This window comes from Falco punctatus (genome assembly GCF_963210335.1).
Source record: "Falco punctatus genome assembly, chromosome: 1".
Lineage (NCBI taxonomy): Eukaryota > Metazoa > Chordata > Aves > Falconiformes > Falconidae > Falco > Falco punctatus.
In genome coordinates this window covers 86,372,827-86,394,701 of record NC_137580.1, presented here as the reverse complement: position 1 = coordinate 86,394,701, position 21,875 = coordinate 86,372,827, and the positions used below count along the sequence as shown (strand labels likewise).

The 21,875-nt window shown below is 39.8% G+C and overlaps 1 protein-coding gene across 4 annotated transcripts in view; it reads left to right on the top strand.

Annotated features, from left to right (window-relative positions):
- Window positions 1-21,875, top strand: part of ZDHHC8 (zDHHC palmitoyltransferase 8) — a 127,023-nt gene that overhangs the window by 46,281 nt on the left and 58,867 nt on the right. The window contains exon 1 of one of the 4 annotated variants that reach the window (XM_080373955.1): window positions 1-21,875. This exon is cut by the window's left edge and continues 38,018 nt beyond it. The exons of the other annotated variants lie outside the window; for them this stretch is intronic. The gene's annotated coding sequence lies outside the window, so the exon portion shown is untranslated. 4 annotated transcript variants of the gene reach the window in all.

Below are 21,875 nucleotides of genomic sequence, written 5' to 3'. Positions count from 1 at the left end.
ATGAGTAAAAAAACCCAAAACTGTCTGGACCAGAAGATTTACCCAGATCCCAGGGTTCGGTTCAGTTCAGTCCCCATTTTGATTTGTAAAGAAAAGCAGTCTCTTGTGGAGAGGTTTGGGAGACATCGTGCCTTGCATGGTCTTTTAAAAGAATTGAGATGCATTTGAAATACTAAACAGATACGTTAGAAATACAAAACGTTTTCTCTTCCAAGTATCTTTTCAACAACAGATAAAAGTCAGACCTGCTGGGGTGGATTAACTTTATCTAGGGTGAGATTCACTCTTCAGTTTAAATACTACTGTTCCTCTCCTCTGGATCTCCTGGGCTTCAAACTGAGCTCAAAAGCAGCAGAATTCTGTATAGGTGGCTGCTGATTTATTTTACCACCTCTTTAGAGCAAAGTGGTGCACTGCAAATTTGATAGCACACTGCAAATAGGATAGGAAGTGCATGGGAATTGATTGTAGTGGGGTACTTTTCTGTTCTCTAATCTTTCCTTTCTGCCTGTGCAATGCAGCCGGGCATGCGAGTGGTTCGTAGCATGTAACTTCCTAGACTCCATAGGGCATAGGGCAGCCAAGTAAAGAGTGCTTAAACCTACCTGTGCTTTGTGTCCCTGCTTAAACTGAAATTGTCAGTGTCAAGCCTTTTACCTGGAGGGTGTTCAGAAACACCTATATTTTAGTGTCAAGTTACAGTTTCGGTCTCGTAGGACTAAGCTTTTTCCCTCTTAAAATGCAGGTGCTATATATATTTCCTTATATTTGAATTAATGACTTATATAGCAAATATATGACAAATATAAGTTGACCAGAAAAGCTAAAAGGACCCGTCCAAAGTCTTCAGAGAGCTTGCATAATATCTCACATAAATATTGACTTACAGAAAGGCTTGTCTTTAACGTTAAAGGATGGCTATAAAATAACTAATAAACAGATTTCTATATTTATGATCCAGTGCCCAGCTAAAAGAATGTAAGATTTTTGTACAGCTTGACTTGCTGCACCACAGGAGCTAGAGATCCCAGTGTGTAGTTTCCAGGAGAGAATCCTTAATGTGTGAGTGTATGCTTGGTGCAGTTGGATATTGAGAGTGTAAAACTGAAAGAACGCAAAAGAAATACCAGTGGCTCATGAGAATTTAAGAACGCACTAAACTTTTGAAGGGGCTTTTAAAATTTATTTATCCAGTGCCCCTTTTAAAAGAGGTAAAATAAGCTAAGCAATACATAATCCTTGCCCTGAAGAATCGTCTGATGCTCAATAGATGTAAAGCACCCATGAGAGCCATGAGAATGTCATTATTGATATAATATGTGGAATAGATGGGTTTTGAAGGTGTTCAAAGCACTGTAGATATGAAAAATCCATCTGCATAAGAAGCAATGCAATGAAAGCAGTTTGCACTGTTGATGGTCAGAATCTGCTTCTCCCTGAAAACACTAGCTTAGAGGCTCCAGAGTAGTGATGACAGTGACACAGAGGCTACCAATATTTCAAAGCTCAGGATACAAGAGAAGTGGGAGAAAGCCCTTCTTTGTAGGACGAGTAAAAGTAGCTTAATAAGCAGAACAGCTGCCAAAACAAGATTCGTGATCGTCTCCTGCATGCTTGACTGCAGGTAAAAGGCAGCTCTGAGATTGTTTCAGAGAACAGTAAGATCTTTGTATATTTTTAGCTGCTGTAAATCGTTTTCAAGTGTGGTAGACCTGAAAGGGAAGGAGCTGAAGTGAAGGGATGTTACCACTGATTTTGAGCAATATTTAGTTGGTTAAGGCTGTGGGAAAAACACTTAGAGAGGCTGTAAGGAACAAAGACTTCATAGTGGCATGAGTGCTTTAAAACCTAGGGGGGGAAAGAAGCAGCTGTGTATATCTGTTGTAATTGTTTAAGTAGAAACCGGGTGTTTGTAATTAGTTGTACCCCTCAATTGTACTCTGCTTCCCAAAGACCTAAAAACCAGGTACCTTGAAGCACATGTCCTGGGAGTTGGGAGCATCGGTGAGCAGCTGGAAGAGTTTTGTCTGGAAGCCTGGGCAGGAGATGGAGGTCATACTTCTGTTAGTCTCTTCCCGTGCAATACAAATGCAATTGCTGTCTCTGCTGCACTTTTCAAAGGAACCCCATTCCAGGGCTTTGTGGCCCAGGGTTGTGCACACAGTGCTTCTCCATTTGTGATTCCAGGAACAGCACTCTTTTTAACGCTGAAGGCAGAGATGAGTGAATGCTGCTCCAGATGGGAACTGACAAGTTTGAAAACATGTCAGCATGTGTATATTTTTAATTTCAAAGGCGTCACGCTAGCGTTAGAGAGTTGTTTTAATTCTAGAAGCGGCTCTGTAGAACTAGACAATCCCTGAACACCTTTACTGTAGCACAAGCACACTGGCAAAAACACAAGGCCCTTTTGCCTGCTTAATTTGTAATCAAGGTAAAATATTGTTATTCCTATCTTTTGGACCAGTCAACTACTTAATGAGGATGTTGTTCTTTAAACTTAATTCTGACATTACATATACCAGTTGCAGAACATTAAGGAAGAAAAATCTGTTATGGATAGCTATATAATACTGGCTTTTGAAGTTCAGTCCGTAGAGTTCGTTGGGGTTGAAACTGATTATTCTACATGGATTCTATTAATAGTGATGCTGCTAGGAGACTGAGCCTGAATTCTCTGTACAACAGCTGATGTATGTTCTGAAATCTGTTTGGTGTTGGTGCTTGAGATACAGGCTTGGAGGTGGGAAAGATTTCTTAATGCAAAGTTTCATCACATGTTGATTATTTTATTTCCTAATTGACTCTACAAAATGACATTGGCCTCCAAGGCCATTGTCTGTCAGTAGGGATGCTCAAAGCGGGTGGAGGGTATCCTCCACTTTTGATAATGGGACTTAAAATATAGAACTATTTACAGCTGCTTCTCACTTCCACTATGCAAAACTGATGTGATAAACAGCAGCTCTGGAGGTCGCATCTGGTGTGCCTTGTCTGTCAGCAGGAAGGTAGTGAAAGGCAAGATTGAATGCTCGGTGTCTGTGGGTATTTGAGACCTTTGAGAATTCTTTAAGAATGCCAGAACATAGATTACAGTGAGGCATCTAAACAAATAAACATCTGGGTTCAAACTTCCCTCCATACCTATACTTGACTTGCTGAGCTGTAAGCTAAAGTAGAATTTGGGTGCCTGATACCTTCCTAAATCTCTCCTGAACATGCATCTTTGTGAAATAAAAAGGTGGAAATAATTGGTATCAGTAAAGAATATCCTAATTCATGGCAAAAAACAGGCTTTTTTTTTTTGCTTTTTTTTTTTTGATTGGCATTCACCAATCACAAGTGATTGGTGCTGCTTCATCACAGGCTTCACTAAGAATGGGTTTTGTTTCTTTGATATAGCTCATCAATGTATTCTATTATTGCTTATGTGCTCTAAATCTTAGAATAACAACCTGTGATAGTAACTGTGCAGTACAAAATGTTTCTAGGTTTAATCAGTGACTCCATCCATCTCTTTCATCTCATTGAAAAGAATAGAAATAGTGTCTGCTGAACGGATAAACTGAGCTCCAGCAGCAGCCATCAGTTTGTGAACGCCTTGCACAGTTTCCTTCACGAGGAGAGCCGTTTCCGGAGAACACCGTGCATTGTTTCAAGTGTTTGGAGAGCAGCAGAGGTGCTGGGTTAGTGGCCTCTGGCAATTGACACTGGAGGACTTTGCCTTGTCTGCTACAATCTTTTTATTGGCTTCCTGCCTAAGAATAATGAGCTTTTAGTTCTGACGTTTAGTGAGATTAGACCTTATATAAATTGCCCTTACATAAAATGCGATAGAATAGTTGCCTAATTAGTAACATACAAAACAGACTATATAATTGCCTAAGAAGTGAAAACTACAGATGTGAATACCTGGACATGCTGTGTGGTGTTATTTTAGAAAGTCTAGTTTTGGTTTATATTTTTTCATGTGCTTCATGTATAAAATCAGTAAGCTAAGAAACCTGAAAAATGTTTCTTGAGCAAGTTCTACTCATCTGTCTCTGCAGAAGAAATTGAACCAAAGTTCACCTTCGAAGAAGGATGAAACTGGTATTACATTAGGCTGGGTTTGAAATAGCTTACTAAGTTAGGGCAAGCTGTGTCCAGTTAGATATCATTTGATGATAAGGACCAGCCTGTCAGAGGTCTAACAGTGAAAACCACTAAACGTTATGGTTAGAGCTTAGATGCTGCTTGAATGATTCACAAGTCCCAACTTTCCAGATATCTGCAAATGTTAAACTCCTAGTTGCTGCTTTCAAAAAGACATTTATATTGGGCAACTTCTTATCTGTCTTTACTATTTTTGGTATTCAAACCAAAGATGCCCAGATTGAATCTGAATACTATATAAGGTTATTTACTCTTTTTAGACTGCTTCCTAAGTAAATGCCAGGCTTTTGCGATTGCCCTGTCAGTTGAATAACTTCTGATTTCTTTGGTCAGCTTTAACCACATTTGAAAAGAGAGCTAGAAGGCTGGAAAAGCACTGCTCTCTCTGAAATAGAAGGCTGACACAAATTAATGTTTCTGCTCAGGAGAAAGCAGCATGCAAGCAGCATTCAGCTGTTGCACAGCATTTGGCAGCAGCTGACCAGTGAATTGGCCAGCATGGACTGGGGGTCAGTACACAACCATGGAACTCCTGATTGCTTGTGGCATATACTGTCCTCTGCCTGCTGGAATTACTGTAGAGATGTGTGGGGTTATTGGAAGGAAGGGGTAAATTGGTGAGAGCGTAAAGAATGCAAATAGGAGATCAAGCTTCTTCACTTCTGTGCCTGTGAAGTAATTTGTGGGTTTTGTTTTGTTTTCCCTATTGCCTGAGTAAATAATTCAGTTTTGTTCTGTGCAGTCTAATAGAGCATGATTATGAAATGAGGTTGCTAACAGAAACCACTTATTTTCCCTTCCACAGAAATCTGTGGAAGATTTTTCATTTTCACCTATACATAATTTTTGAGTCAAAAGTTGTTCCACACTTCTTTCTACACCAGCTTTTAGAAAACTTGCTTCTGTCCACCCATGAATAGACTAATCTCTACAAGCGTGATTGATACTGGTTCATTAGCAGCACCTTTTTCTGGTTCATACAGCCTTAGCACACTGTAGGACATACAGTATCTTTTCGCTTTAATGCTTGGCTTTTACTTGTGTTTTCTCTTGATATATGAACTATATACACATGTATTTCTAAAACAGTATATGGGAAGAGCTGTAAGAAACACGTGAGAATGTCAAATGGGAGCGAATCATAGAATCACAGAATGGTTTGGGTTAGAAGGGACCTTAAGACAGAGAAAAGAGACTACCTCAAACCTGAAGCAAATTTCCTCTGAAATATAGCTGTGATTCTTGGGTTGTTTTTCTTTGGAGCTCATCTGACTGCTTGAAGTCAAAGAAAACGAAGTACTGTGTGATTTGATCTTATTGCAGGGAGAAACTTCATGGGTCATCAAATCCAGCCATATGAAAAAAGCTCATTCAACCAAAAGCAGAGTTGATAGATGTACCTGCCCTTCATCTTCTGTCTTGAACTGCTTCAAATACCTAATAGTTTAGATGTCTTGCTTTGAATATGAATGGAAGATTTTATTGTTGGTGCTAAATAATGATCTTGCTAGTCCTGTCTGCCCTGAATTTTACAATCAGCGATGCAAGAACGTTAGAATAGATAAGATGTGATGGATCAGTAGTTCTTACAGGTTTTTTTTCATGAGCATCTGCTTTTGGCCACTGTCAGAGACAGGAGGCTAAGCCTGCTGAACTTGTGCTCTAATATGATACAGATGTTATTTTCTTAAGAATTTTGAAAATACTTGCCTTTTGAAGCAGAGGAGAGGAAGAAGACGAGTCCTGCATGACTGGACTCCTGTAATGCATCCTATGTGCACCAAGGAGGATGACTGCAATTTCTAAGCAAAGCACTCATGTCGCCTCCCTTTACTGAAGGACTGATGGTTTGCACATTGTTCTTGTCTGCTACACACCACTAACCCTTCTACTTCTTCAGGCAAGCAGCTTTGGCAAATGTTTTCTTTCTCTATCATGCTCATGTATCAAAGAATATCTGTGGAAATGAGACACTAATCAATCACACTTGTATTTTGAGTGAGAACTGGAGACTGCCAGAGAAATGGATTAGAGATTCATAACACACCACCTTTGAAAGAAAATGTTTGTTTAACTTTGCAAGACAATCTGTTTCTTAGCTAGAGATTCTGCTTTTTATTTGAAAGGCATGACTGGATGTGAAAAAGGCTAGATCAGAATTTATGTATACAAAGTTTAGGATTGTAAACAACTAAGTCTACCATATATCTAAGGGCATCCCTAATTTTCACTTGTGCAAATGTGACTGTTTTGAATATCTGAAATATCAAATAAGGAAGTTAAGCTTGGTGCTATGAGCGATAATGTTTTCACCAGTAAATTGTTTGCTGTTTTATTGGTTCACTGCCTCTCCTCCCTCCTTGATTAATTTGAATTTCTAAAGTTTCCTGACCTTAACGTCTATGAATTTTAAAAACTTGATCCTACAAATGCTTGCACAGACATGCATTGAGGGTCGCTTCAGCTTTTGACATTAAAGCTTCATAAGCAGTAAAAAAATTGAAATAATATTAGTGCATCTGGTTTTAACTGAATGATAAGTCCACTTCTGATTTAATAAGGAAATGGAGGGAAGCAGTGTTTTGCATCTGAATATCCAGGGCAAGTATGAGTGGAATAATGTCTCAAATTTTTAATATTTTTTTTTCCTTTGTGAAAGGTCCAGTTTAGTAGGCTTGAGCCTTAAACTTTTCCATTACTCCTTAAGGAGTCATATTGGATGGGCCTTGCACAAGGAACATATGATGATCTCTGATATTTACAGGTCTTGAAAGCTCCTTAGTAGAATAAATGTCTTTTTGCCCTTCTTAGAGATGGCCATTTTGCCCTTTTTAGAGTTTGGATCTAATCCAAGAAAAGGCTGGGAATTAGCTCAGCTGCAAACAAAACCTGACTACTTGCGTTGGCTCCCCAATTAAGAACTGAACTTCATAATGGAAATTTGAGGCCAAGCAGTCTACACATAAAAGCTGCCTTGCTGTGTTTTTTGAATGAGTGCAGGTAGTTCTGCTGTTCTACCTCTGTGTGGCTTTTGCTTCCCTTCCTGTTTCATTCTTACTTGTTTTAGTACCTAATTGTAGGCTTACAATGAATAGAGCAAAGTCATAATGAAGAGGCTGTGGTGCAGTAAGCTTTCCAAATGCATGTGCAGTTTAGAAAACATGTAGCTGTTTAACTTCATGTTTAAATGTTCAGTGTGATAAGGGTTTAAGGGAATGACTGCAAGATTATGTAAATATGTACATAATACCAAACTGGCTTTTATCCCTTTTTTTATCCTGTAATGTTCAGGGGAGATTAATATTGATTCAGTGATTCCCAAGTGCTAATTTTGGCTAGAAAATATCAATATTAATTTCATTACTTCATGTTTCTTCTGTCCATCTCATCACCCTAGCCTTGACTGACTTCCTTTTTTCTCTCCACTCTCAACTTTTATATTAAAGTAACTCAACTTAATGTTTACATCATCTCTATACTCCTAGTAGCATGATAGAGGCCTGCATGCCCGTAAGTATACCTGAAATTATTTGTAGGATCAGGCTCAGATGCAAAAAAGTTATAGCTATAAGGAACCACTAATCATCTTGTTTCACCATCTGTAACCCCACAGGCATTACTTTTATTTTTGACATTACTGAGCAAGGAACTCAGTATCCTGCTGATTAAAGTACCTTTCTCTGAAAAGCTTATAGCTGTGATCTAATGACGCCAAGTGAAGGATTTGCTGTCTCACTTCTTCACTTTTGTTCCCATAACTAGTTGGCCTCGCCACTAAACTTGTACCATATTTCTAATTTATCTTGCTTGAACTGTGCAGTGGCTTCTGCGATTGAACCCCTTTGTGCCTTCCCTATTGGGTAAAGAACCCTTTAGGATCTCCATAGGGATTATTTTTTGTGTTTATAATTGTCACTTCTCAACAGATAGAGTGTTTATGATCTCTTACAGAAACCCACAAATTCTCTTCATGGTGGCTTCTTTTCTGCCGCCTTCAGTTTCCAACCCAAATTTAAAAGTTTTGAATTTAATGCAGCAGTGGTGCCACAGAATCACTTGCTGACTTCCTGCTCCTTTGTTTCAGATAGCTGAAGGCTGCGTTATCATTTATTCATTTTGTTGTGGCAATGACAAAGCAAACTATTCTTGAGTCACCTGCCAGGATCCTGAATTTCTTCAAGACTTGTCCTCTGTTCTGTAGTTATTGCCTGTGCATTGTGTTATCTGAGGTGTAGCTCTGTCTCTGGCTTTGACTACTTTAACTGATGTCAACTGAATGTATGCACACTTTCAGTCTTTGTCTTTTACATATACATATATATATATATATATCATTCTGTGAATCTGTGTATTAGTGGAACGTTTTTCCAAGGAATTTGTTACATCTAGATTTCAGCATTTTTATGGATCTGGATGAGCATGTGGCTAGCTCTAATGCAAACCCAAACTAAAGCAATTCCATTCCCCAGTGACTTCGTGCTGTCAGCTACTTTGAGACCTGTCAGTTGGCCAACCCTTAATTCATTTAACATGTGCTTTATTGACACGAGCCAAATTTGTAGTCAGAATATCATGTTAAGTCATACGCCTTGAAAATCTTAACTACGCAACTAACTCTACCACTCAAACCAGTGATTTCAATTCAGAAATAAGGTTTGTTTGAATATAGTATATCACAAAGCCCTTGAGATTGCCATTAGTTGCATTCCTGTCTTTTAATAGAAACCTGTGCAGATTTTTCAGTTTCAGTCCGACATTGATCTTGGACAAACAAGGCTACAGTTGCCAAGGCTGTCCTACTGTAAGTGTTAGCATGAAGTTAGCAGTCATGTCCCCTGGGTACCATGGAGAACTGCATCCAGTTTACCCTGCACTGTGAGATTCACATTTAAAAATGAACTCATCACAGACTGATTATCAGTTGATGGTGTTAAAAATTGTAAACAGACTGGAAAATATGAAGATGATGCAATGTATGTTGTGTGAGGAAAGTATTTCAAATAGATCACAGACTGCTGGCTTCCATCTAGACATTGGTGACTCCTGCAATGCGCTCCTGTCTTCCAAGTGCTGGTCAGAGGTCAGCCTCTCTGGTAAAGACAGTGTTTGTACTTGATGACATTGTTTATACTTTGATTCACAAGTCTAGTTTCTTGTGTTTTCTTCAGTGGAAAGAGATGTTAATAAATGTTTCCAGATAGGAATGCTCAACTCAGCTTAGCTAAATTTAACATGCATTTCTTAAATCTTTAAACTCCTTAACAAGTGGAGAAACTGGCCTGGCCTCCTAGTCGAAGATTAAACTAGGGCTACTGCAGGTTTTGGCTTGATCTCTTGTTTTAGATTCTTAAGTTCAGCAGCTGTTGCAGCAGCTTCCCAGGACCCAGTACCTTAGGAAGGGGATCTCACTGTTAACATCACACATGTTGAGGGTTTGGGAGGAGAAGCAAAATCGATTAGATGAGATGGCTTTTTCTACTTGGAAGATAATACTGGAGCGGCTCCAGAGTATTCAAGGGTTTGCCTCTTTGCAATTCTGCATCACGAAATTGTAATTTCAAAAGAAAAATCTGTTACACTGAGAGATCATCTGCATGGAGTTTAAAAGCAGGTCTATTTTAGTTTTGCATCCTTACTAATCTTAATCTGTCTTTACTAATCTTGTTAGCCTTCAGCAGAATTGGGAAAGGCTGTTCTGAAATCAAAACAGTACAAACTCATGTCAAAAGTGACTTCCTGAAGCCAGCTGGTACGGAGTCAACACCCTTTACAGGCTTCTGATGGAGCTTCTGATAACTTGAATTCTCTGTTACTGATGTCTTTATCAAAGTAGCCATGCTATAAGGGTGAGAAAGAGCCATCTGTTCACAGCAGGATTAATCCAATTGGTGGCCCATGAGCATGCTGCTGCTTCATGTATCTGCCTCTGTGAGTGATGGGAGAGGGCAGTTGCAGTCATATCACTGTAAAGATAGGCATTTGGCCCACCGCACTTGAAAAAATTCCCCCAGGATGCCCAAGCTTTTATTTTCTACACCAGCAACAAAAGAAACACTTGTTCAGAGTGTTTTCACCTACAGCTTGTACTGCTAGAAAATAAGGATGGAACTAAAATCCATAGTATGTTCAATATTATCTTAAAATTGAACCATGGATTAAATCTTCTCTTGCTTAAGGAGTGTAATAAATATTTATTTTGGGGAAATGGGAATGTCAGCAAAACGGATAAATACAAAAAATGGTTTGAGATTACTTTTTCTTCCTTTTAGTTCCTTTGAGATTTTTCTTTAGTGTTTCATTATTAACAATGAAATAACAAACTTGCTCAAGGGCAGAATTGTGCTCTGAGAATCGTAAGTGTGGTTATAAAAACATTTTTTTCCTCCGTGGTACGCCAGATAGCTTAAATTTTAACCCTGTAAAGCAGGATCCATGAATTGGGCCATATGAATTTTTGCTGATAAGGTTTTGAATTAATCCCATTTTGTACAGACCTGTGCTTGCAGAAGCTTAAGGAAATTCATCACAGTTGCAGATTGTTTTCCAAGTAATATCCTCATGGACTATGAAGCCTATCCTTTTATGATAAATACATAAAGGTTTTGCTTAACTTAATTTTTGAGCCACTCCATCTCTAATCTCCATTGCTCAGTTTTTAAGTAGGCTTTGGCAGTCTGGCTGAACTACAATAGTGCTGACATTGAAATCACACAGCACGATGTGGGGGGAGGGATGTTAGAAGAGGTTCACTGTAGACATAGCCTGGATTTTTCCTCCCTTTGATAAAGCTGAAACTCTTACTTCCTGCACAGACAAGCAGTCAGTATGATTTTTGAATATTTGGGTGGAGGATAATGCACAGCAAAGTAATTCAACTGTAATCTCTAAGGATGGGATAACAAATAACATCCCTGCTGTACAGGCAGCTGGAATTATTTAGAAGATGTAAAGGGGCTTAATGTTCTGAGGAGCTGCCTTTATAGTGTGCTTTTGAGTAGGCACATCTGTAACTTTGCAAATGAAATCACTTGCAGGCATAGACATGGCTGCTGGTTTGTTTGCTCTGTTGAGGAGGTGACTAAGCATCTGCAACCCACTGGCAGGTGTGCTGTGAGCTGCAGGTGTGGTTTCCAAGGCTGGTTTTGGAAAGCAGTGATTTGCTTGCAGTGATCAATGCATTGTCGTTAGTTGTCTTTCCAGAACAATCATTGTTGAGAAAATTACAGCGTTAAGTAAATATTTTTTCTTTATTTCAATGTTGCTGATTTTTGGTCTGAGTGGGTAAGGGGGAACAACAGTAGCTCTAGGAGGAGCTTTAGTAGAGAACTTTCTTTTGGGTATTCTGCTTTGTGCAGGTGTACCGGGGCTTATGCTCCAGGGCTGAAATGAGGGCAGCAGGGGCACCTTTGGGCCAGCATTTATATTGCCATTTCCAAAATCTGGGCCAAAGCATGAATGGTTGTGAAAGTCAACATTTCAATTTGAGACATGGTTCGTTCTTACTTACTATAGCAGCAGATATTAAAGTTTGAATTTCTCCAGATTCAACAACTGTCTTGAGATAACTGCAAAGGGGAAGGAGTGTGTGAAGAGATACTGGTAGGCTATTCTTGGTTTTGAGTACATCTGAATAGAGAACTATCCAAACATTTTTTGTGTTACATATCTGCCTCTGAGGCTGTTGTTTCCAGATCACAAGCTTTTACTTAAAAACCTTAAAACTCATCTATGTAACTGCATCCAAACTAATGTTTGTTAAAAGCAACTGTTTGCCATAAAGGAGTGTGTTGGCCTGTTCCTTGTTTCATAGTTTGGATTTTACAACCTGTGATGTGGTGTTAACCCATGGCAGAAGGGGAGCTGTAGGAGCGTGGGAAGCGTGCACACAGACAGCGTGTTGGCAGGTAGTGACTGCAGGCATGAGCTTAGTTTCCAATTCATTCAGAATCAGATGGCCCAAACCCACCCCAGGTTTAGTCATATTTCTTCAGGATTCTGTTTAATTCCTTACTTGTTGTCAGCTAAGCTAATGTGATCGCAGAATGGAGGTCTATATGCCAAACAGGAATGAAATTAACTCATGCTCAAGTAGGCGCTGTTAATTTCAGTTATTGCCACTGAAAGGCTTTGGAGAAATTAAAAGGTTTGGGGTTTGTTTTGGTTGTTGGGTGTTTTGGGTTTTTTTTCCCTAAGAAGGTATAAATGAAAATGCACCTCTTAAACAGGTGGATGTGTGAATGGTGAGGAGGTAATCTGATCTATAAATATAAATGGAAATTGTTTACTTGTGGCTTCAAGCCAAAAAGCATTAGGTTTAAATGTGATTTTCAATTAAAAACCCCTACTTTAACTTGAGAATAGTTTTACTTCTGAACAGAGTATTTCATACTGAATGACCAGAGAGAAGCCTGTAGCCTCATGAGGCTTTTGATGAGAATTGCTTTTCAACTCAGCAGCTCTGTCAGGCAGGCAGATCTGAAAGTCACAGCATGCTCAGCCTCTACCCTTGTTGCCAAAATTCTGCAGGCCAAATTATTCCCAGTATGACACCTAAAAAAAATTAATCTATGTTGATTTGTACTTCCTCTCGCAGTGCTTTTCTTGCAACTATTACTTCAGCTGTACTGGGTCCATCTAGCCCTATGTCCTGCCTTTGACTGTAGCCAGTAGCAGTTGCCTGAAGAGGAGTGTTGGAACATGCCAGATGAGATGCTTGGAAAATATATTCTCCCCGCTTCCCACAACTGCAGTCCAGAGTGCTCTTAAATCAGCACTGGTGTCTTTTTTTGCATAGCGTCAACCAAGGATCATGGAGCATGTTGCAGAGAGTGCCCCAGCAGTACGGCTGGTGTCAGGGATAGATCTGCCAGTGTTTGGCTGCTTGTGTGGAGAAGCCAGGAGATCCAGCTCCAGATGCCTCCATGGAGAAGCTGTGCTGGTTACTAGGTGGGAGGGATAGTCTGCTCAGACAAGCATGTGGCTGCTTTGTTATCAGTAGGTCCTGGGCAGCAGTCCCACACCAGAGCTGGCTACTCAGAGCAGGTCTGGGAAGAGAATTTGCTGTTCTGAGCACAAGCCATAATATGTTTTGGGCATAATTGAAGGAGAATGAACTCTAATGTAAATAATTATTGTAATAAGGCTAAATAAGCTAACACCCTCTGTAGCCAAAAACTATTCAGCTAAAGTGGAGTGTTGAAATATGCAGAGGAAAAGCCTCCTCCAGAAATGCAAAGGGGCACCAGACGTTATTAGGAGCTGTTTTGTTATCACAGAAGTGCTGATCCCCACTCTTCATTGCATCTTTAGGCTGTTGATTTTTTTTGTGAAAATCATTGCTCCTGAGGAGGGTGCAGGGGTGGGGGGGTTCATATGAAATGTTAGCTTCCTGCTAACAGCCCCACAGCTGGAAACTTAGGGAGCTTTTCAGTTTGCCAGACTTCTTGTGAAAGTCTCTGATTTGCATTACACAATTGAGCCTCAGTTCATGCTTGTCATGGAGGCTGGTAGCTGGTAATGTGTGGGCAGGCTTCACTGCGCCTCTGAAAAGGTTTTGTTCAGTGTTTGCGCCTCTGCTTGCCTCATCGGGCCCTTGCATTTTTCAAAATGTTAAGTATTCAGCTCTGCTCTGCTACATTATCTCACAAACCATCTATTGTTAGGCCCTTTTTTGAAGAGCAGGTTATGTGCAGTGGTGTGAACGGTGACAAAGCCGTATCTGCAGTGCACGCAAAGGTGCTGTGGTCTTGTGCTGGTGCCATCCACTATTGGGTGGTGTAGGACTGCCTGAATTGGGGGTGCTTTGGACTTGTTGTTCTTGGCTTAAACTTGTGAATGAAAGCATAAAAGGAATGTGGTTTTTGTTCAGTGGGGACAGGCAATGATAGGTATGTAATGCTCCTATTCTTGGAGTTGTCAGACAGAAAAGACCTAGCGTGATAACCCATAAATACTTTGTCTTCTGTGATCTTGAGAGATAGCTGTGCTTAAGCATCTAATTTCCAACGGAGAGGGTTGGAGGGGAAAAAATAAATCGCTGTTAAGGCTCAAATCCAGTCTAGCCAAGCTGCTGAGTTTTCATCAAAAGCAGGAAACAGATGGATGGGCACAGCTGCAGAAGGTGCTGCAGCTTTGGAAAAACTGCCCAGGCGTGTGCTGCAAGCAGGGAGAGCAGCACACCGCTACTGTTCTGCATGGGGCTGCCACTCAGTGCCAGTGGATGGGTGATCTCACAGCCTGTGCTGCTCATGGAGGTGCCATTTCAGAAAGGAACCTGCCTGGCATTACTCCCAGCTCTCCGTGATGTATGCTTGCCTGTTCCCAGGATTTGCTCACTGTAGTAGAAGAAAAACCCATCAAAGGCTCATTATGTTCCTCAGTCTTACATTTCTGAAGTATGCTGTGGGCCCTGTCCTAGTGAGTTTACCTTTACATCCTTTGCAGAAGCACCTCATTGCTCTCTTTTCCTGCTGAATTCTCCATTTCATGCTGGACAGTTGCACGATGAGAAAGTCTTGTAACTTGATGGGGTCTCAGAAGAAGCCAGAGAAACCTCTGGGATGCTGTTTCCCATGTTCCTCTTGAGATAGAAAAGAGGGTCCAGCAGACAAGCAGTGTCCAAGGTCTCTGCCCAGCCACTCATGCAAGGCCAGTCTGATGTTCAGTCATTGCGTAAGTGCTACACCTTAAAAATTAGTCAGTGCATATTGTTTATCTGGCACCTACAGTCCTTGACTACTCCTATTTACTTGAAAGGTGCAAATATTAGATCTTTTCCAGAACAGATCTGTGTTATTGTTAGTTAGGAGGTTTCTTTTCTTAAGCAGCTTGGTAATTTTTCTTCTTTTTTATAGTTTTTGCAGAAATTAAAGATTTTCCAAGCAAGAAGCCTATGTAAGCACAACTGTGTAGCAGGGAAGAACGTGTTTCTCTGCTTGCTTTCCCTTTTCTAAAGACAAAAGAGCCTTATTGAAACGTGCTTCCTTTCTGACTGCTAATGGGTTTTCCTTCCTTCCTCCTTGCAATGAGCTTAACATTCTCCCATCCTGTTGGGTATGAGCTTCAGCCTGGACTGTTTTCCCTGTTGAGGTGTTTAGTCACTGGCCTTGAGTGGGAACCTGTGATTGAGACAGGGAGAAGTTGGGGCTTGGGAAGGAAGAGGTTTTCCAGCAGTTTGGTGGTACATGGGATGAATTTTAAAAAACAAGGCTAAGATGCTATTCACTTTTGCCTGGGGCTGCTCATACTCTCTTTCCCTAGTTTTATTTCTGGATGCTTTCTTATGTTGGATCTGGATAAATTCCAGGACATTATACACAAAATACCTAGAGGAAGAGCTGGTTCCTCTCAATAACAATGTTCCATTTTAATCTGTCTCAGGTTAAAGGGAAAAAAAAATACGATGCCATGTCACTGGAGTTTGTTTGTCTCCAGGAGGAAAGATGCTGAAAGTCTTGCTTCAAAGGCTCTGTGTGGGAATTATGTCCTGAAGCCTGGATATTCTCCAAGGCTTAATTGTGCTTATTCATAGAAACATTAAACTTTATGAACTGGACAGCAGACCTCTAAATTTGGCTCAAACTGTAGAGAGGGTATTGTTTTTTGCACACTCTGATTAGCAACACTAAGCACAGACGTATACTTCGGAATAATTAGTAAAAAGGACAGGAATTAAAGCAAGCTTTGCTCTCAACAGAAACCAGATGAGCTAACCAAGTCATCTTTTTATCCAAATTTCCCACTTAAGTAAGGTTTCATTTTGTGTGGTGTTGGGTTGTGTTGTACAGGGTATACCTTATCTCTCTCTGCACTATTGAACTTCTTTCTGTTCTAAAGTCTACAGTAGCAGACTGTGGAATAAAAATGTGCATCTCCTCCCATATCATCTTGCTGGTCAAGATGAAGAAAACAAGACTGGGCAATGCAACTAAACCAGGAAGAATGAGATCAGGTTACTGCCTCAACTACACTTTTGCCAGTCTCAGAGAAATCTGAATCCAAATATCCTTTTTACTAATGTTATCTGTGTTTTGGAAGTTTCTTTTGCCCTTCCCCCCACCCCCAAACAATAGGGATGAGAAATTAACTTTTAAATAAAACTCAAATTAACATTATTGTTAGCTATCTGAGCTTGTGTAAAAACAAACTTGTTTACTTTCTAACTAAAAAAGGGTAGATTTAGATTAGATATTAAGAAGAAATTCTTTACTGTGAGGGTGGTGAGGCACTGGCACAGGCTGCCCAGAGAGGTTGTGGGTGCCCCATCCCTGGTGGTGCTCAAGGCCAGGCTGGACAGGGCTCTGAGCAGCCTGGGCTAATGGAAGTTGTCCCTGCCCATGGCAAGGGGCTGGAACTAGGTGGTCTTTAAGGTTCCTTCCAACCCAAACCATTCTGTGATTCTATGGTTTAGTTGGCTTAAACAAAAAGGGGTGCTTTATTTTGTTTGCTAGAAAGGCAGTTAAGACTTCAGAACAAAACCAAACGTGTACTGCTGCCTTCATGAACTTCCTTAGTTTGCAGTTCTAGCTGTGGAGAACCACCAGTGCAGGAGGATCACAAAGGTTTTTTAGAGGCCACCTTCGTTGGTTTTTTGATTTTTCTGCTTTAATTGCAGATAAATTTATAAGGGATAAGATTCGTTAGTAATATTTCCTTTTCAGAAAGCTCCTCTATGAATGGAACCGAAAGGATTTCTTTAGGGTTTTTTTAAGAGCTCTACTTTGAAGGAATATTTTCTTGTTTCTGATATTACTTGGGATTTACGTACTAGAAGATTTAATTTTTTTTTTCTATACAGGTTTTCTTACAGCATCTTAAGTAAGTGTGCAAAAAAAAAAAAACAGAAAAGAAGGATCATTTGGACAAAGCAAGTAGTATGCTTTGCTGTTGTCACAGTTTTGCCAGTCTTGGGGCAAATTGGGAAATCTCTTCTGTTCAGAGTTCTATCCACCCAGAATTGCATTACAAATTAATTTTTAAACTTGCTGCTGAAGGGAAATTAACAAAAATATACATTGTGAAAATTGGAAAAAAATTTTTTGATAGTGTTGGCAGGTAAAAATGTTGAGTGACTTATTTTTTTAATGGAAGTCATAACATTTAGACATGTAAGAATATAACTGCCTTTTAAAATGAAAAATAGCTCCATGAGACTACTTAACTGTCTGTATATGACATCCTCTAAGGTCCTTAACTAACATTTGCTTTGTCAGTGAGGTGAAACAAGGATTTGAAAATGAACAACAGTCATGGTTTGGAAGAGCAGTTGTTATCAGTGAACTTTGTTTCTTGGAAAACTAAGACCACAAAGCTGGTAACTTTTTCTTTGACGTATTGAAGCTTATGTTTCAGGCAGACATGCAGGTCTGATTTTGAAGGATTTTGATGATCAAGGATCACTGTGTATTTCAGTGAGCTATTTCAATTTCCATCCTACATGAAAGTGTGCACCTTCTTCCTGTCTTTCAAGCACCTTCCATGCTTGAAAAATCATGAAAGAACCACAAGCTGGAAAGCAGCTAAACGAATCCAAATTAAAGAGGCTGCAGTTTGGAATAGCTGAGGGTCTTCTTACTGTATCACAATTGCCTATCCAAGTGCACAGGCCTGAGTAAAGTGTCATTATGGTATTCATAAGTCTTGTGATTGCTGACCCAATACTAGAAGATTTTCATCTAACACAGAACAAATATAATCATCTCTCATATCTCTGGAAGCAGCAATGTGCTCAGTATCTTTTATGTTTGATTCTTGCAGGCACTTTGAATGCCTATCTCATACCCTGTATCCTGCTTTTGAATTTGCAGTGCAATATCATAACACTTCATCTTTCAGCGGAAGACCCAACTTTAGGATGAAGCCTAGTAAAAAAACCTCAGAGTTACACTCTGTATCTGAACTACTTTAGAGATTAACCCAGCTGAGTTCTAATTTATGGAAAAAAGCTTCCCATGCTGCATTTGCACTGTACACATTTAGGGAGATTTGGAAGAGTTGATCAAGTGTCATTTAGACTGATTGTTCTGTTTTCATGAAAATTTTGCGTGTAAGAGCCCTTGAACACACACTAATGAGGAAAGAAGTGAATAGAAGTAGACCACAGAATTCTGAATCCACATTGTACCATGTATCAAAAGGCTAAAGTTTGTAATTAAATAAACTGAACAACTCTATCCAAGCCTCTTCACAGTTCAAATTTGAAGCTCAATATTGTGGTGCTAGCCCATCTTGAATCGTGTGCCCATTAAAAAAATTCAAGGTCAAGAGGGCCCAAAACTACCAGTCACTTCCTTTTCTGTTGGGAATGCTTGTAAGATGGCTTTTATATTTAGTATCTGACATAGGATATGGAAACTGGAGTGAATGGAGAGATGGACATCCTTGCAAAAAGTATCAGACCAACTAACAGTGTTGTTCCACCTCTGAGTCAGGACACAGTACATAGCTGCCACACAGTCCTGTACTGCTGCTAAGTGAGCAGTGTCTGAGTCAAGATCGGTGCTGTGGTATTCCCCTTCTGTACCTTTTTATTATGCACAATTCTTTGGCCAGAAGTGATTATAGCAAATCCAGGGGGATTTGGGAACTTCCCCTTCCCTGCTCCTTGGCTTAAGGCTGTAGTTCATCTGAAAACTGAAAATGCTATTTAAAAAAAAAATAAAATCACAAGCCTCTGTGACACGTCACTAATGTGTCCTTAAGGAAATGGCAGTGAATGAGAGGGGCAAGTCTGTCATCTGGGCAGGCAGTGGGGAGAGGACTGTGAAGTCTCATCAACTGTTTGGTTAATCACAACATACTGAACTGTCAAGCAGGCTCGTTAGGGACACACTGTTAATTTGGTCAGGCAAGTGCTGCCAGGCTGCATTGTGTAGAGTTAAGCAGTATGAATAAAGCCAGTAAGCAAAGCTGCTGGAATCTGCTTTTGTCTTCCCTTTGGATGGCTGTCCTCCATTTTTGGATTCTTTTCCAGTTCAAAGTGGCCACGTGGAGTTTTGGCACTGTTACTGTTGTCCAAAGATTAGTTATAGATTGCAGAAGTAATCTAACTTGTGCTGACATGAGTTACCCTGCTTCTCTTCTCAGCTGTTTTTGTATGTATACATTTAGCCAGAGTGTCAATTCACTACTTCTGGTGACTTAATGAGAAATGGATTAAGCCCTTTCTCTTTAAAGCCCAATTTGAAATGCTATAGGTATTTTCCTTATCTTCACTATTCACATGTGCTAGGCACTAGCTATATGGCAATTAAAGTTTGCATTTCTTTTCTACTGTCAAAAAATAAACCTTTCTCTCCTCCACTTCCCACAAGTCAGAGCCCTGCAGGTGGTTTTGGAGGTACGAGAGTATGTGCCTCCTAAATCCACTGCAGTCCCTAGAAGAGCTCAGTAGTGAGCCATAACGTTACAGACTGACCATTTTGGGCAGAAAAGAGGAAGACCAGTGGTGGAGAAAAGTTGTGTAGGTGTCCTGACTCCTTGTGTGACAGACTGGAGTGATTCCTCCTGTGATTACTGAGAAAGGCTGAGCAAGGGTAGGAGATAGTTTCCGTCTCATAAAGGGAACAACCAGATTGTCTCAATGCTGTCTCTCCCCAGCGTGCATCAGAATATACTGTTAATTTAGGAGTTGGAACCCAATGGAGGATTTTCTGATTCTCTACCATGTGTTTGTCTTTATGACTCCAGTTCCTCTCTCATCCTTCGGGGATGGTTTTCCCTGACATTTTCAGTCTTATAAAACTTATTTATGTTTCTGCCTAGTCTTCTGCCAGAGAAAAGGCTGAAATTAATAAATTTCTGGTAACAGTTTTCTACTTTTTCACCTGATAATCTCAAGGCTGAGTCAAATACTCCATTAAGAGTTTCAGATGCTATCAGAACTGAAGCAAAATAAAAGGTTTCCCAGGAAATCAACTGTGCTTACGTGGAACAAACTTGGTGGGGAATTGGCCTGCACAATTACCTTGCAGAGTGCTGCACAGCTCCAGCGCTTCTGTCACTAAATACCTGAGGTAATCATTAGTTGTGAATAGACAACATTCTCCACCTGCTGTGTCAGGCTCTGTTATCACACTAGGAGGCTGCCCTCCTCTCCAAAACAAGAGGAATTCATGCCTCTGCCTATTCAAGTAGAGAGATATCTATTTAATGCAGTGCTCCATTTAGGGAAGTAAAGGCTGGAAAAACACTTGCTCTATGGGAGGGAATACTTCTTAAAACAAGCACTGAGTTTCCTCATTTTCCTTTACCAGGGATTTTTGTTAGAATAAGGCTGGAGAGAGGGAAATTTTGATATGATTCTGGGAAGCTTTGACTCAGGAAGGGGAGAATGATTCATAGAATTTTATTATTGTTATTTATTAAGAAGAACAGACCATTGAACCTAATCTTTTATTTGTCTTTCTGTTTGAAAACTTAATGCACTTATGCAGTGAACCCAGAAGCGTTTGTGGGTTTGAACCAAGGTCTTTTGACATAAAAGCATAAATCCCAGCTATGGGCGCTAGCCTACAACCATTTTAAGGTAGATTTATTCCTATTACTTTCATACTTGGTAAGTATTTTAATAGTGAATCCTCAGTGCATCCCTTCTCTGTTTGTGGAGTGGTAAATAAGTTGTTCATGGGAAATGGGAGCAGCAGAGGCACTTTACAAAACAGAGATCTGACAAGTCTTAAGACTTGCTACTTTCTGTGTTGTGACAATGATCTGTTTATCTGTGGTTGTTGCTGGAGTCTCAATGTAAGAGATCATTCATTTGAGAGTTGTTCTTTGGTTTTGATGGGGGAAATTTGATTACTGAGAAGAGCAACTTGTTTAGTAGCAACCCTTTTTCTTAATTTAGAAATGAACATTTGCTTCTCCAAAAATAACTTCGCTGTTAATAATCAAAATATAAGATCAGTCACAAGTTGTACATTAGAAAGAAGTGTTTAAGCTCCAGCTTAACGTAATTTTAAGAACTCTGAGGTGATTTACACTTATTTTTGTGTTCTGCTACTATAAAAAAAATAGTGCAATGTAAATGATGTTTTAATTAAAATTTGACAAGGGAATTTAAATGAGGAAAGAATCAAAACTTGATGTAGTCTGTGTCACAACTGTAATTTCATTCTTATACTTCAGAAGATAATATAACTCAGTCTTTTAGCTAAATCCTTAGGTCAATTCTTTAAAAAAAACAGTCAAACTAGATTCTGTCTAGGTTATTAAAATGGAAAAGCACTTGCCTGTGGGCACAAAGTCTTACCTTTTCCACTTACGCTATCATATTGTAAAGGCCCATACATCCCTAATATTTCTGGGTATGCTGTCAGTAGCAGAGTCAGAGAAGCTTCCGAGCTTTTAACTTGCACCTAAGTGGTGGAGACTGGAACAAACATCTTCGTTATCCTCCTGAAAAATCCTGTATAGCAAAGCAGTCTTGTCATACCTAAGCTACTGGCTTAAATTGTTGTCTGTTAAGCTAGGTAGCAACTTAATCTTAACAGAGATAGAGAATGCATGCAAAGACTCTTCTAGCAGAAAAAAATGTATAGAAAAATTGTGACAAATGTCTGTTGTCACAGCAAGTATAGAAACTTGAACTTGGATCTGTATTTTACTGCACTGGGGAAGGTAGAAGTCCTCAGCTTCCAGAACTGTGAAGTAAGCACCTCTGACCAACTCAACACCTATCCTAGAAAAATCTCCTTACAAGCTCAAGAAAACTGATTTAT